This window comes from Rhamphochromis sp. 'chilingali', assembly GCF_963969265.1.
Source record: "Rhamphochromis sp. 'chilingali' genome assembly, chromosome: 6".
Classification (NCBI taxonomy): domain Eukaryota; kingdom Metazoa; phylum Chordata; class Actinopteri; order Cichliformes; family Cichlidae; genus Rhamphochromis; species Rhamphochromis sp. 'chilingali'.
In genome coordinates this window covers 15,957,939-15,975,039 of record NC_137933.1, presented here as the reverse complement: position 1 = coordinate 15,975,039, position 17,101 = coordinate 15,957,939, and the positions used below count along the sequence as shown (strand labels likewise).

The 17,101-nt window shown below is 47.5% G+C and overlaps 1 pseudogene across 1 annotated transcript; it reads left to right on the top strand.

Moving 5' to 3' along the window:
- The first annotated feature begins 237 nt into the window (after nt 1-237).
- Nucleotides 238-16,930, top strand: LOC308398472 (annotated as a pseudogene). The gene is made up of 11 exons (XR_013974803.1): nt 238-772; nt 5,057-5,197; nt 6,482-6,582; nt 6,766-6,931; nt 7,029-7,934; nt 8,082-9,137; nt 12,554-12,633; nt 12,795-13,565; nt 13,811-14,355; nt 14,448-14,501; nt 14,587-16,930. The product of XR_013974803.1 is annotated as an uncharacterized misc_RNA (transcript).
- The last annotated feature ends 171 nt before the right edge of the window (nt 16,931-17,101 follow it).

The window sequence follows — 17,101 nt, the reverse complement described above, 5'->3', positions numbered from 1 at the left end:
AAAAAAATATCAAAGAATCAAAACACCATAGAAAATAAAATGTTGTTTTCTCCTCTCAATTAAAACAGGCTGTAAAAGCCAATATCAATAGAGAAAAAAAATTACAATCCGTGCCTGCATAATTTGAGGCAACAATATGAAACAGTGACAGAAATGATCACCTACGTATTTGCCCTTTAAGTTCACACGTGACAGAGATGCCTGCAAGCCAAATTACGGGGCATCGATCACACACGATATAAAAACCTGTGAGTCAAAGCGCAGGGCACAGGATTCTGGCACACAGCTGCAGAGAGGAGGCGGGAAAACAGCGGCAGCAGAAGGAGGAGGGGTGGATCGCGGATTGGCGATGTGACGGGTCAGCGGCACCAAGTGTAACCGGTGTGATTCTGCGTTGTGTCTGATAAAAAAGGTAAAAGAAAGAAAGACCTCCAAGTAAATAATTTGCCCACTCCAGCTCCTCTCCCACAGGGGAATTGTAGAAAAAGGGGAGAGGCAAAAGGGGTACACTGTATTTATAGTATTGCACCAAAGAAGAAGAAAAGAATGAGGAGGGGCTCTAACTGATAATGAACACAACTACAGGCTTGGAGGTCCTAAAAGTCAGGTATAAAAGGAGAAGTTTGGGGGTTTAGAACACATTTTGTGTAATTATAACAATGTTATTTATGACTCTGTTACACAAGCACGAAAGACAGCACCGCAGAAAACATTTTTTCGGCGAAAGATTAACAAGTTAACATAGCTGGACTAGCCATCGGACGTTTGCATGGTGGGCTGATGACTTATTTATTTATTTATTTATTTATTTATTTATTTATTTATTTGTAACGGCATGAACAATGAGAAGTGGTGGATTGACCAGATGCTGGTTATGTGTAAAAATAACTCAGTTGTTTGGTGGTGGCTATGGGAGAGCTTCCACAGAGGCAACAGGTGGATGAGGGAAGGTGAGGCAGGAGGAGAGACACGAGGCAGCCGCCGGTCCAAGTGTCAGGTGAACTGAACTTCAGGTAAGAAGTTATGACCTGCAGTCTATCTGGGTCTGATATAAACCAAGTTTAGGTGCAGTTTATTTTCGTTGTGCTGACTTTTTACAGTCAGTTACAATACCTCATACTGCCTGAGCTAGCATGAGGAGTTTCTATACAGCTGTTCGGTTGCTATGATGTTACTGATAGTGAACTTTGTTTTATTCATAAGGTTAGTTAGTAGAGTTGCCAACAGCTCCTTAAAAAATGGAATGGTCCCTCATTCAGAGAAAATATTATGTGTTTCGTATTGAGCTGAGAAGAGACGCAGTTTGTCCCGTACTTCAGCTAGGATGGAAAAAGACACAAAGCTGGAGTTATTCTGTCTTTACAGCTGCCTCTTCTATTGCTACTTCAATCATGAAACTGATCAATGATCAGCTGATGTCTCTCTTGTTTGTTTATCGCCCACTTTGCGCCAGAAACAGGAAACCAGCGGATGTCGCGGTAAACAACAGCAGCACGTTTAAGCTTGATCAGCTGTTGTTAGAATGTATTTAATATTAATTTCTAGTATCAGCTGATGTTTGCTGGAGGCACAGCTGTAAAAGCTGCTGGTCATGATGTCGGTTTGGATATGTGGTGAGAGGGAAACATGAGGATGAAACCAGGAGATGTTCTTACTGAATCATCAGAGCTGAACAGTGATGGAGAAACAGGTTTACCTTTTAGGCGACATGAATGAGTTGAAGGGAAGTTATGAACTGTTTCTGAGAGACAAATAACACCAGGATCCTTTTCTAAGTAGCTGACAGCTGGTAACTGTGCAGGGGCGGCTCTAGCAAAGTGTTGCCAGGGGGCCAGGTAGGGCATTAACAGGGAGAGGGGGGCACAAAGAAATACTTTTCTTATTATTCTCATTTAAAATATTTAGCTTTTATTAAATAATTATCTGAATCTTGCGAACAAAGTTTTTATCTGATGTAAAATGTATAGAAATCAAACATATACCAAAAAGACTGTACATCACTGTCACAACAGCACTTGTTTTCATTCAAAGTCTTTATGGCTTTAATACCTGGTGGGCCAGTCTGTAGTCAAAATGCCCAATTTTCTGTCCCAGTCCAGCCCTGCAGGTTAATACTGGCAGTGTCACCATGCCAGCTGACTGTATTTCATCATCAGCCAGTGTTGTTCTTTATACATTAATATTACCAAAGTTTACCATAAGGCAGCATAGAATGTATTTACGTGCTTTCAGGTTTTATTCAAATGTTAGTCTTTTCATTTGTTTCCCCACTTTTTTCCTATTTCAAAATCAAACACCAGTTTGTGAGAAGATTATCTTCTTCTTTTTTTAACAGGCATTGGTTTTGCATTGGCATTGGCTAATTTGCCAATTGTATGTTAAAAATGTTCGTATTTTAATATTCAAAAATGTTTTTGCCCAAAACATGTGCACTACATGTCAGTAAAAATACTATGCAAATATTGATGTCCTTGAATGCTGAGTAAACACTGACTGATTGTATCTCTTGTACTTTATCAACGCAGTATCTAAAAACTTTGCACCGTAGTGGTTAAAATCTCATTCTAATAAGAGTTAAAAGCGCATTTGGTTATTAGGTTTACAGGGTTATTGAATTATGGTTAACGGTTGGTAGAATTGTTTTTAACATTATCTGCCAATTACATCTGCCACCCTTCTCCAAATCTGTGCCCCTACCTGGCCCCCCCAACAAAAATTTTCTAGACACGCCACTGCCGACGTCAGCCAGCGCATATCTGGTTGTTCAATGATGACACGACGAATCCTACTTCCGGGCCTAAAGTAGTCTGCCTTTAATATGGCTTTTGTGTTGTTAACATGTTTAATGTTATGTATTTTCTTCTATTTAATCTCAAAAAGCTCCTAAAACAGTCAGTGATCATTGTTGACCTCCCTCGTCTTTTATTACCGCTAATCATTTATTTAAGCTCAGTTTTTAAAACCTTAGGATGTAACTACAGCCCAGCCCATGCAGCAGTATATGAATGACTAACCTCGTATTATGGATGGATTATCTCAGTTGTTCTCCTGGCTGAAGTTTGGTCCTTTTACAGCATCCTGCCATGCAATTACATTTGTTCCTGACCACCAAGAACACTCACGTTAACTTTTATCGAGTGGAAAAAAAGTTAGCTTGTTTATATTATGCTAACATAGCTGTGTCGCTAGCGGTCACGTAGCACATCATTATATACCAGCTAGCCCAACTTCAGTAACCCTACAAACGTCACTGCTGTTTAGTTTTCTGTCTTCATTTATGCTGGAAGTGATAGCAGAGCTGTACGTTTTAATTTGTTTCCAAAACCCCACAGTCAGGACATGCTATATTGTATTTAGATCGAAGCTAGCGAGCTAACTCCCTGCTAACTTCTAACTCCGTTAAATGTCATAAATTCCGTTTTCATGGATGCCTGGATGTTAAACTCAATTGTTACACCTGGTAGAGCAGAACGCTGATCATTTTATTAAAGATGAAAGACTTTAGACAGTTTTTCAACTCTCAGTAATGCCATAGTGATCGTTTGATATATGGACCTGCAGCGGAGTTTAGGTCCAGACACGGCTAGTGACGTCAGACTGAACAACCGGATTGGGAATGGCATAGGCACCGATCAGTTTTCTATCGCCCATTTGCTGGGAGTAAGGACGCCCTTCGTTTGCGAGGTGCGCCTGCTTAGGGCTGGGTATCGTCACTGATTTCTAGAATCGATTCAATTCCGATTCACAAGGTCCAGGTGTAAGCGTCACAGCAGATGCTTTTGTGTCAAAGTAGCTGAAGATAAAACACAGAAAAACATGATGGTGATTTTCCTGGCCTGGAATTTTATAAAAATATTCTGCAGTACATCAAAAACGAAAGAAAACCATTAATCAACATATGAACATTACCTCTGATGTTACAGCGGTTTTAGTAGAGACACGGTTAAGCGTTTTGCATTTTGAATAATTTTAAAAAGTTTAAATTTGTTCAGTATTGAACAGCAGAAATGAGGTTTTCTTTTCGAAAGAATGTAAAAGGGAAAAAAAACAGCAGCCGACAGCGCTGTAAACAACAGTAGATTTGTGCGTAACAAGCAAGAGATTAATGAAGAAAGGGAAACTGTTCTTGAAGTACAGAGAGAGAGAGAGAGAGAGAGCTGTGCATCGCGGTGGAAGCAAAACAGTAAAAGTCAGAGTGAATTCACGATGATGTTTATGTGAAGCGTTTGGATCTTCTTTTGCTGCTGGTTCGGTCAATACTGTTTGGAGAGAGATCAAACTAACAGCTTTAGAATCAGCGCATAAAGGGCGTGAACACAAAGCGCGGACCCGCCGACAGATCAGAATCAGCGAGCTGTCGGCTTTCAGCCCCGACTGTGAGAAAGGCGACATCTAACTGATTCTGATCCGCGGGTCGCGCTGTGTGTTTAAGTCTATGTGCAGAATCCGTGTACCTGCTCTCATTTACTGTCTTAACTCTTTGCTGGTTCTTGAAATTTTGTGAGATTTCACCTGAGATTCTGGCATTTTGGGCAAAATAAATTTATATAAAAAAATCGATTCAGGATTTTAATGAATCGATTTTACGTTATCCAAGCCAGAATCGATTTTAATCGATGAATCGATTATAAAAACCCACCCCTACGCCTGCTGCTTGCGGCGCAGAGAGGAGAGGGCGGGGCGGCGGGGGATTCTCTGGCTGGCTGGAGCAGCATCCAATAACCAACTCGCAAAATAAAACAAAATAAAAACAAACCAACAAACACGAAAACACCAGACATTATAATACAGACTTATAATTTGCACCGATGTTTTTTCGAAATGCTATACACGAAAAGTGAGCGCGAGAGCCCTCGGTGCACCTGCTTGCTGCTGAAGTCAAAGTAAACTTTATTGTCATCTCCGCTACAGTCCAGTATAAAGAGAGACGAGACGACGAGGCTCCAGTTACAGCAGTGCAAGTGTTCGCCCAGGGCGCCAAATAGGCTAGGACCGCCACTGGCTATCCGGTTGTTCAGTGATGACGTGACGAAATTTTTTGTTTGGTGGTCATCAGGATGTGAAGTATTTGGAGCATCTGGATCTGCGGCCCTTCATGTCTCAGTCCCACGGGGAGCCCCAGCTCTACAGGCTGTATGCTGTGCTGGTTCACTCTGGATTGAGTTGTCATGCTGGACACTATTTCTGCTATATTAAGGTACTGGCTGTGCCCGAATCTCTTTGAATGCTGCTGTTGCTTAGTACAAACAAACACACACCATAAACAACACATTTTAGCAGAAAACTGAATGCAAATGTCACGGGGTGAAACGGGACAAGTTATTTGGAGTTTTTACTGTGCATGTTTTGCGATGTTTTATCTGTTTAATATTTTAATATTGTATATTGGGTTTGTTTGTATGAGTTCTATTGCATGTTTTTATCTTATTTAATTGAACAACTGTCCTGTAAAGACTCCACCCTATCTGATTACTAACTTGATTTCACCTGAGAGGTACCAGAGAGGCCAATAAGAGGGCTGGGTAGACGACAGAAAGGAGCGCTTTTTGAGGACGAGTGAAGAAGGAAAACTTTGCTTTGAGGAGTTGCGCTTGAAGGCTAGAGGCTGAGCGCCTCGGCTTCGGGCTGGAGGCTCGAAGCGGAAGGGACGAGAGAGAGTGACCGGAGTGACTGAGAAGCCGAGCCAGAGATATGGAGAGAAGGCTTGGGCTGTAGAGCTGTGATTGACGGCTGCGCTTGAAGGCTAGAGGCTGAGGGCCTCGGCTTCGGGCTGGAGGCTCGAAATCGCCAGCGGGGAGTGACAACACCAGCGGGGAGAGCGGAGACAGCACCAGCGGAAGGCACGAGACGGCTGTGCCGATTTGCAGTTTTAAAGAAGCGGCGGGCGGAGTTGAGAGCTCTGCCCACCCGGGGTAAGTCTCTGACTTATCCCTTTTTATGAAATAAAACTGTCTAGAAGAATAGTGACTGCCGCTCCTCCCTTTCTCCAGCATATCGGGACGCGAATGCGGAAAGGAAGGAGAGGACTCCGCTGGGTTTCCCTTTTTATACTACTTCGCTGGATTTCTTAGCTCCCTGGGACTTTTAGGTCGTGGCGCAGGCCACTGGACTTTTAATGTTGTGTTTTATTGATTTTTATTGTGTTACCCCTTGGCCAAGGTTGTTTTAATTCATTTTACATTTTTAACTATTTAAATATAATAAATTATATTTTAATTATACAGATTTTATTCGTGTGCTTTCCCTTGGCGGCTCCACTGCTCTGTCCGTTTGGAGGAAGGTTTCCTTCCTTCGCACAAAACCCACTGTGGAAGTAAAACCAGCCTTCCGCCTCCGTTTACACAAACAGAGAAAAATACTTTGTATGCATTGAAAGAAAGAAAAAAAGACCCCTATATAACCATAAGATTCTTCTTTTTAGCTCAAATTCAATTCAGAAACTGAATCTGCTGTGTCACATCTCTCTCATTCTGTCTCACAGGCCAGCAATGGGCACTGGTTTCAGATGAATGACTCGTCCGTGTTAGTCAGTGACATTAGGACCGTCCTAAACCAGCAGACATATGTCCTCTTCTACATCAAGTGAGTAAACATCGGTATTTTTAAACATTCTAGGCTTATTCCTTCAGTAGAACTTTTCCCATCATTATTTAATAATGTAGACATGTTTATTCCCACTTTTCTTGTAGAAAATGTATTATTATAACCTAATTTTATAATGTTGATGCTTTGTCATGGTTAATATTCTTTTTTCCATGTGATCAGGTGCACAGATGTGAAAAAAACTGGGGACTACAGCCACTTGAACCATAACGCTGGCATATCTGGTCAGTCATCTCCCCGGCCGGTGGTGATCCCACGCACCATCGCCACCATGCATCACAACAGTGTTGGCTTCATAGGCCCCCAGCTGCCACCACACATGAACAAGGTACTTCCTCACCTGAGGGTACTGATAATGTTGTTGTTTTGTTAAACCCAGTGTTTCTGTTCTAAAAACCTGTTGTTGTGACTTCTTGTTCCTTCAGAGTTCTCTTCAGCGGCAGTGCGGTGGGGAAACCAAACCATGGACTAGCTTCTTCCGCTTCCTCTGCTTCCATCTCCCACTCAGTAAGCCGGCCCACAATGATTCCAGAGAGCGACAAACAACAGAAGCTTTCATTTTCAGTTGGGCTAAGCAAACCAATTTGCCCATCTGCTTCTTCCTCCTCTTACTGCAAGCCGTCCTCCGCCAGCAGTTCCTCCAGCTCTTTGTCCTCCTCCAGCTCTTTGTCCTCCTCACAGTCTACCTCAGACGTCCAACCAGACGTTCGTTTTATTCCGCGTCCACTAAACCAAGTCAGCGGCATGCCTTTCATCCTGCTGCTAATGAAAGCCAGGATTTCTCCACTCCTGTCACAAGGGCTAAAACTCCATCTGAACCCCTGCCTCACTGTACAGAATCCTCCGCTGTTAGCGCTTCACCCTCAGCTACTGAGGGTCCACTAAACCAAGTCAGCGGCATGCCTTTCAGTAATGGGGATCAGAACCCTGTAGGAAACGGGGCGTCCTTCCTGGTGCCGTACAGCCAAGAGTCTTCAGAGGAATCAGACCAAGAGAACTGTGGCACTCTGGATAACGGCAGTTCATCCAAGTCTCATCCTAATGAAAATAAAGACACAGGAAATGTCTTTGGCGGTTTTGGGAGAATTATCAATGGGAAGTCAGGAGTGAACCATAATGGCAATGGATTAAATGGACAAACGTATGGAGACTTCAAATCCAGCCACAATGGTCATCACAAAGTGAATGGACACAGCGGCCCTGACAAGGTAAATCTTGTCTTTATTTTTATAATGTGTGGCGGAGGTGTGGTCCAGGGCTCAGCTGCAGGGGAGGAGTGGTGCAGTGAGCTCAACGGGGCGGTGCTGGTGAGAACAGCTGATGGCGATTTGGACTGATGGTGGTTTTCCTTCCTTTTATATAGTGAGGTGGAGAGGAGCGGAGGAGGAAGACGCTGCGGGAACCGACCGCTGTCAGACGGTGTTCTGTTATAATTCCGTGGACACTCTCAATAAATGTGGAATCTGATGATAACAACCTGTGTGTGGGTGTATCTGTGCATAGCCTACGTCACAAGTGGTGCCGAAACCCAGGAGCCTGCCGGTGTGGGGATGTCCGACCCGCAGGCTGCGCCGCCCGCCCAGCCTTTGCAGCTTCTGGCGCAGATGCTGGCGGAGATGGCGAAGATGAGCCACGACCATGCGGCAGCCCAGCGAGCTCACCTGGCTGCGCTGCAGGAGCAGACGGACCGGCAGACTCTGGTTCTGGAGCGGCTGGTTGGCGCCGCTGCCCCGCCAAAGTCCCCGCCGCTGTCGGTGGTGGTGCCCCGGATGGGGGACGGGGACGACCCCCAGGTCTTTCTGGAGACTTTTCGTGCCACGGCGGAGGCCTGCCAGTGGCCGCAGGTGGAGTGGGCTCCGCGTTTGCTTCCTCTGCTGTCGGGGGAGGCTCGGACGGCGGCCCTGAGTCTGCCGCCGGCCTCGAGGGGCAGCTTCCAGGACGTGAGCCGGGTGGTGGTGGACAGGTTGGGGCTCACCGCTGAAGATCACCGCCGGCGGTTCCGGGCCTGTCGGCTGGCTGCGGCGGATCGGCCGTTTGCTTGGGCCCGGAAGCTGCATGACGCGGCCGTACGCTGGCTGCAGCCGGGATCATCAGAGGGCGAGACGCTGCCTGCGGAGACGGCGAGATGGGTCAGGTGCCACCGTCCCGCGAGTCTGGAGGTGGCGGTTACGTTGGCGGAGGACCACCTTGCCGCTAGAGCGGGGGAGCCCGGGGACAGCGGCCGGAGGCCGAACAGACAAGCCCCGGTGCCGGCACCAAGGCGCCGGGTGCCTGCACTAGGGCAGGCAGAGCGGGCGCCGGCGCTGAGCCCCACTAATCCTTTTGCTGCGTTTGTGCCTTCCCAGGGATCGGACATGAGCAGTGCTGCCCCTGAGCCACGGAGAACAGCACAGATGCCGGGGCAGGAGTGCTGGAAGTGCGGACAGCCGGGACACCTGAGGAGGGACTGTCCTCTGATGGAGGTGGGGCAGGTGTTCCACGTTGCCGGTGCTCCAGCGCCCTCTCCCGGTCCGGGAGGGACATACAGCATTCCGGTAAGGACTCGAGGGGGTATACGCCAAGCTTTGGTGGACACAGGCTGCACGCAGACCCTCGTGCACCAAGGTTTGGTTCGCCCCGGGGCATTGCTGGAGGCAGAATGGGTGGAGGTGAGGTGTGTTCATGGTGATGTTCACAGGTATCCCATAGTGCCGCTGTTATTAAAGTATAAGGGCAAAACGCATAGAGTAACGGCTGCGGTTAGCCCGCGCCTGTCGCATCCCCTAATTCTGGGCACGAATTGGCCGGGGTTTCATCATCTGTTGGGACAGTACGCGGGGGTGCGATCACGACCGTTAGTAGCATGTAGCGTCTGCGCGGCGCTCAGCGGTGACGCGGGGCCGTCCGACACTGACTCTGGGGAGGGGGAGACGGCGGGTCCTTCACGGGAAGCCCCGCCGGCTCCGGAAGTTCCCCCCACGGGCGATTTCCCACTGGAGCAGGTGGTGACATACACCCAGCTGTTGGTGCCGCAGGGCCGCCGGGAAACGATTTTCCAGGCGGCTCATTATAACCCCATGGCAGGGCATATGGGATACGAAAAAACTCTGGAGCGAATAACGGCCCGATTTTATTGGCCGGGCATCCGAGCGGATGTGCGCCGCTGGTGCGCGTCCTGCCCGGACTGCCAACTTGTTAATCAGCCGGCCATACCAAAAGCGCCTTTGCGTCCGCTTCCACTCATAGAGGTCCCGTTCGAGCGCATCGGCATGGACCTCATCGGGCCGTTTCACCGGAGTGCACGCGGCTACCGCTTTGTGTTAGTCCTGGTGGATTATGCAACGTGGTACCCGGAAGCAGTCCCGCTGCGCACCATCTCTGCAAAGAGTGGTGTTTCAGGTCATCTCCCGAGTCGGAATCCTGAAAGAGATACTGACTGACCAGGGCACGTCGTTTATGTCTCGTACACTGCGGGAACTGTACGAATTACTGGACATTAAATCTATTCGGACCAGCGTCTACCACCCTCAGACGGACGGGCTGGTGGAGCGGCTGAATAAGACTTTGAAGTCTATGATTCGTAAGTTCATTAACGAGGATGAACACAATTGGGACCACTGGCTAGACCCTCTGTTATTCACAGTGCGGGAGGTGCCCCAGGCCTCCACGGGATTTTCTCCCTTTGAACTGCTGTTCGGCAGGAGGCCACGTGGGGTGCTCGACCTGATTAAAGAAAGCTGGGAGGACGGTCCGAGCCCCGCCAAGAATGAGATTCAGTACGTGCTGGACCTGAGAGCGAAACTCCACACTTTGGGGAGGTTGTCACGGGAGAATTTGCTCCAGGCTCAGCAGCGTCAGCAGCGCCTGTATAACAGAGGGGCTAGACTCAGGCAATTTTCACCGGGAGACAAAGTGCTTGTGTTACTCCCTTCCTCCAGCTCAAAGTTGCTCGCCAAGTGGCAAGGGCCCTTTGTGGTCACACGGCGTGTCGGGGACGTTGACTATGAGGTCGCTCGGTCGGACAGGGGTGGGGCCACGCAGATTTATCACCTCAATCTCCTTAAAAAGTGGAGAGAGGTTGAATCCGCGTCGCTGGTGAGCCTGGTTAAGGAGAGAGATGAGTTGGGGCCGGAGGTGCCAAATTCCGTCATCCCCGCCTCCCTCCCTTGTGATGACCATCTCACACAGGCCCAGAGAGCGGACGTTGTCGCGTTACAACAGCGTTTTGCTGACGTGTTCTCCCCCCTGCCCGGCCGGACGTCTGTCATTGAGCATCATTTTGTAACGCAGCCTGGCGTGACGGTGCGTTCACGGCCCTACAGGCTTCCTGAGCATAAACGGCAAATTGTGCAGAGGGAATTGGCTGAAATGCTGAGAATGGGAGTGATCGAAGAGTCGCACAGCGCCTGGTGTAGCCCCATCGTTCTGGTGGTGAAGAAGGATGGGTCTATACGGTTCTGTGTCGACTATCGCAAGGTGAATGAAGTGTCACGTTTTGATGCTTATCCCATGCCCCGGGTCGACGAGCTCCTGGATCGGCTGGGCACGGCCCGTTTTTTCACGACACTGGACTTAACCAAGGGCTACTGGCAGATTCCCTTGTCTGCCGAGTCCAAGGCGAAAACGGCCTTCTCCACTCTGTATGGGTTGTACCAGTTCGTTACGCTTCCGTTCGGCTTGTTCGGGGCCCCTGCCACTTTCCAGCGCCTCATGGACCGGGTGCTGCGCCCGCACGCTGCGTATGCTGCAGCTTACTTGGATGACATGATCATCCATAGCGACACCTGGGCGAAGCATGTGCAGCGGGTGGCCGCGGTCCTGGAGTCCCTGAGGAGGGCGGGGCTCACGGCCAACCCGAAGAAGTGTGCGGTTGGACGGAGGGAGGTACAGTATCTGGGGTACCACTTGGGGGGCGGGCAGGTGCGTCCACAGGTGGAAAAGACGGCGGCTATCGCATCCTGCCCGCACCCAAGACTAAAAAGGAGGTGAGACGGTTTCTGGGGCTGGCAGGTTACTATCGCCGGTTCGTGCCAGGGTTTGCGCAGCTGACCAGCCCCTTAACCGATCTTACCCGGAAGGGTGCTCCAGATCTGTTTCAGTGGACGGGGCCGTGCCAGGCGGCGTTTGTGCAGGTGAAAAAGTCTCTCTGTGGGGAGCCGCTGCTTCACACTCCTAACTTTTCCCTCCCTTTTGTTCTGCAGACTGACGCCTCGAACAGGGGGCTGGGGGCCGTTTTGTCCCAGTAGGTGCGGGGGGCCGACCGTCCCATTCTTTACATCAGCCGGAAGCTGGCAGAGCGTGAAAGACGGGAAAGCACCGTGGAGAAGGAGTGCTTGGCTATCCGGTGGGCGGTCGACTCCGTTCGCTATTACTTTCTGGGGCGCTCATTCACCCTCTGCTCGGACCACGCCCCGCTGCAGTGGCTCCACCGCATGAAAGATGCCAACGCCCGGATCACCCGGTGGTATCTGGCTTTACAGCCCTTTAAGTTCAAGGTGGTCCATAGGCCGGGGGCGCAGATGGCGGTGGCCGATTTCCTCTCTCGCTCGCGGGGGGGGAGTAGGTTCGGCCGGAAGGCTCCCCGGCCTCAGTCGGGCGGTGGGGGTATGTGGCGGAGGTGTGGTCCGGGGCGCGGCTGCAGGGGAGGAGTGGTGCAGTGAGCTCAACGGGGCGGTGCTGATGAGAACAGCTGATGGCGATTTGGACTGATGGTGGTTTTCCTTCCTTTTATATAGTGAGGTGGAGAGGAGTGGAGGAGGAAGACGCTGCGGGAACCGACCACTGTCAGACGGTGTTCTGTTATAATTCCGTGGACACTCTCAATAAATGTGGAATCTGATGATAACAACCTGTGTGTGGGTGTATCTGTGCATAGCCTACGTCACATAATGCTTGTCTGTTTGGGTTTTTGTTTGTTTTTCTTAAAGGGACATATTATTAATATTTCTTTTATTTATTTTGGGCACATCAGATCTCTGGCAGTAATCATGGCAGTTTGACGTCTACGGCTCCTGTTGCTAATGGAATAGGCAGAGACCATAGCCAACCAAAGTAAGCCTAACACTGAACTAAAAAAAACTTATTGCTCTGCTGTCCATTTTATGCATTTAAATTTTTAAGTTTAGAGGAGTGATCTTAAAACTGTGCAGACTTTCCTCTCTGCCAGTGTGACAAAGCATTGCTCATATTGCTTTTGTATTTTATTTTTCCAGCAAAGATGCCTCATCCCAGGCTAGTTCTTCTCAGAGCATTCATCCTGCTGCTAACGAAAGCCAGGATTTCTCCACTCCTGTCACAAGGGCTAAAACTCCATCTGAACCCCTGCCTCACTGTACAGAATCCTCCGCCGTTAGCGCTTCACCCTCAGCTACTGCTACAACTACCCCTTCTGTTGCAGCTAAAGAATCTGCTTCCGCTCTTTCTTCTTCTGGGCAAGATGGCAACCCTGCAGCCTTACCCCCTCAGCCGGGCTGCTCTCAAAGCACCAGTGGGGCTTCTGCAGCTCCACAGAAAGTTAGCGTAAGCAAGGATGAAGCCAAGGATCTACCACAAGATAAATGTGCAACAACAGGGACTGAAGGACGTAAGGATACTAAGGAGCAGTATCAGTCCAAGCCTAGTTCTAGTTGCAATGAAAAACGATCTTCCCGAGACAGGCAAAGACTGTACTCTAGCTCTGGCAGAGATAGAGAAAGACACAACAGGGATAGGAGTCACGAACGAGAAAGCGACGACGATCGTCACCAGTACAGACGGGACTACAAGGAAGGAAATTTCTCACCTTCTACAGCACCAGAAACAAACAAGTTCAAGGGCTCCCCGCCACGGGCTCGCCTTTCCTCTCCAGACAAAGAGGATCAAAATCGCAAGAGGACTCTCAGCAAAGACAGGGACGACAGCTCTGATGCCCGCCACACTAAAAAACACAAAAAGAATAAGAAAAAGAAGAAATCAAAGGATAAAGACAGACACCGTGAGAGTGGGTGAGTATTGCCATCTTTCTCTCGATCCTTTAATGAAAACAGAAGGAAATGTGTTTGTTTTAAGCTAGATTTTGTTTGAAAATAATATGGGGTTAAAGCTCACTATCAGTATTATTATTTTCTTAAAAACGTAAAGAATTTTCATCATTTTATTGATAATGGGTCACTTTTTCTGTCTTAGGCTGGCTGTAAAGCTTGATCTCGGTTTTGTTAAACAATGTCATTGGTTCTCTATCATCCCGTAGAAGTTCTGACGGAGATTCGGACAGAGCTGCGGAAATGAAGAAGAAAAAGAAGAGACATCGGGACAGCGATCCCGACCTGCACAGCCCAGACGCAGCTCGGAGCCACAGAAACAGAAGCAGAGAGGAAGGGGAGAGCTGCAAGCGACACCACTCTGACAGAGACTTTGAACATGACAATGGCTTTCCACCGGAAAAACGTCGCTGCACAGACTACGCTGACGGCAGCGTAGTTCATGTTAATGGGAATGGATCTCTGAGGGACTATCCCACAAGCTCCAAGCCCAGCGGCAGTGCGGTGGGGAAACCAAACCATGGACTAGCTTCTTCTGCTTCCTCTGCTTCCATCTCCCACTCAGTAAGCAGCGAGGAAGGGGAGAGCCGCAAGCGACACCACTTTGACAGAGACTTTGAACGTGACAGTGGCTTTCCACCGGAAAAACGTCGCTGCACAGACTACGCTGACGGCAGAGGTGGCCATCTACTACATTCCAATCAAACCACACCGGCAAACGGTTCAAGTTACGGCCATCTCAATGGACAGCCAGGTATTCATTTATTCTCCAAAATCACAGGAATGCTGAATTAAATGGTGCTGACAAGTTAGTCCAATTTTAAAGCATCAAACCCTGTTTTGTAGGTTACAGCGAAATCAGCGGCAGTGGATTTCCCAGTGACCTGAAACACTGACTCTGTGAGTGGATGTCTTTTTAAATGGTCAGCGTTGATGTAGCTACTAATACTTTCTCTTCACTAAGACCTCATCTTTGTCATTTCAGATCCATCAACCGAATTTTAACAACAGCAGAGGAATGACATCAACTTTTTTGACGTGGTGCTTCTTCATTAGGAATAATATTGTATCTTTACCTTAAGTAAAGTGTTTTAAAATTTAAACTATCCCCCTTTCTTTCTTTTTTTTCTTTTGTTTTCTCAAATGGGCTTATTTATTTGCCGTAATTTCTCCTAGCTATCGGTTAAAGAAACGGTGTTGAACATTTATGATGAAGAATATTAATATATACCGTAATTGTCGGGCTATGCCGCTACTTTTTGCACAAGCTTTGAACCCTGCGGCTTTTAGTCAGGTGCGGCTTTTCTATGGATTGTCCAGGATTTTTGTGATATCGTAAGACGATTTGTTTTGTTTGTTCCGCTGTTGTACGGCACTACGTTGCCTGGCGGAAGGGCATGTAATCAGACACACAGTATCGGGGTTCAAGAGTGGTATGTTGGTCACATGTCCATCCGCCAGGCAACATAGTGCCGTACAAGTAGCGCGAAAAACAAACTTCAAAGTAGCGCTACGCGTTCAGCGGGAGTCGTGGATGACGAGCGGCAATAAACTTGCGAAAAGCAAGTTATGCTCAACTCCACCGGTGGATTCTGACAGCGTGGAAAAGTGTGAAAACATCCACGATCACCAACGGATTTCGAAGGGCTGGACTGCTGCATGATGGCGAGGAGGACACCGCCACGGCCCTTCTGAGGGTGTTCGACTCCGACACTGACAACGAGGATTTCTTTGGTTTTGAAAGTGACAACGAAGGAAAGAAGCTGAGAGTGGATGACGAAGCCATCCTGAGCCTGTTCGTTTCCGACACTGGAGGAGAGGACTTTGGTGGTTTTAGAGCGCAGGAAGAAGAGAAAGATGGTGGTGAATGACTGACTTTTCTTGAGCCTAAAAGGTAGTCCGAATCTATTTTTCTGGTGTGCTGTAGGTTATTGTTATGTACTACATTTGTTACTCATTTATGAAGCACAGTACATGTTTCGTACTTGTAATTACCGCTACTTTTACATATACCTAAAAAGTTGTGCAAATATGTACCCATAACTTGTTTTTCAAAATATTAATAAAAGGGGTGTGTCTCCAAACAGCCATCTCTTTCCTGACAATTCCCTTTGTGCATATTCTCTTACATATGATAAGTCAACATTGAAACACCTGCGGCTTTTAGTCAGTGCGGCTAATGTATGTACAAAACAGGATTTTCCCCTGATTTTAGCTTGTGCGGCTAATATTCAGGTGCGCTTTGTAGTCCGGGAAATACGGTACTTGTATGAACACAAAGCCTGGAGCTTAAACATCTCAACTGCTGCACACTCCACAACTGCTGTGTGTGTGTGTGTGGCGGGGGGGGGCAGAGGGAGTGTTCGCCCAGGGCGCCAAACAGGCTAGGACCGCCACTGGGTCTGGACCTCAAATTGAGAGTTTCAGTGAACAACCACCAAATGCAAATTTAAAATTTTGAATCAGTTCTAGATCTTTTATCTGCTTAATTTGTCCTCAAAATAAATAAATATTAAAAGAAAGAAAGAAAAGGAGGGAATGGGCTTCACAGTGCTATGAAAACTGGTTACCAGTCAATTGCTCAATTACTTTCAAGCATGTGACAATGAAGGCTTGTGTATAAAAATGGCTGTAATTACGCAGCACTTCATGTAAAAGCCTTTTGTACAACCTTTTGAATTAAAGCTGAAAGTCACATCTGGAGTTTGGTAATGTACAGAGGTAAAACTACAAAACACGTCATTAACAACATGCTTATGGACCTAACTGTATGCGTCTAAACTGTGTAGTGCCTCAGGCTATACATACTGTAGCGTGCGGCAGGGTTCATGATTAATATTTTCCCTACAAGAATAAAATGTATAGAAACCTTGGGAATAGGCACTTGCTAAACTTGCACTTGCCAACTGTGTACGGCACACTTAACTTTCCTTTTTATTAACGGTCTTCATTTTATGATCTGTGTGATGGATGCATGCAACCACACAACTGAGATACTTGGGTAATATTCATTTGGTCTTTTGTCTTATGTTTACGTTATGCTCTAAAGCTTCTGTGATCATAAATGCAGAAGCCAATAAAGTGGACTGGACCATCTATTGTGATCATGCAGGGGGAATGGGGTTCTTCTTGAATGATGGTTAGCTGTTATCTCTTTAGTTTTCACCTTTGGTGTATATAATGGTTTATTCATTTGCTATATAACTGGAGCTGTTTCTCATTTGGGCAGGTCAGTTTGTTGAGCTATGTTTTTGTTAAGTGACTTTTGAGTAGCGTTCTGTTAAGTTAACCTCTTTTATGGGCCCACTTGATTCTTAAAAACTTTATTTTTTGTTATTTTGAATTTTTGTAATCGTCTTGTCCTTTTTGGGGGTATAATAAAACCCATTTTTTTGAAGATTACATTTGTGCCTGTGTGTTCCTGGCTGCTTGGATTATGACAATCTGCCACTCGATGAGACAAATAAGGATCTGCTCTTTCTGGATTTTATTGTTAATTT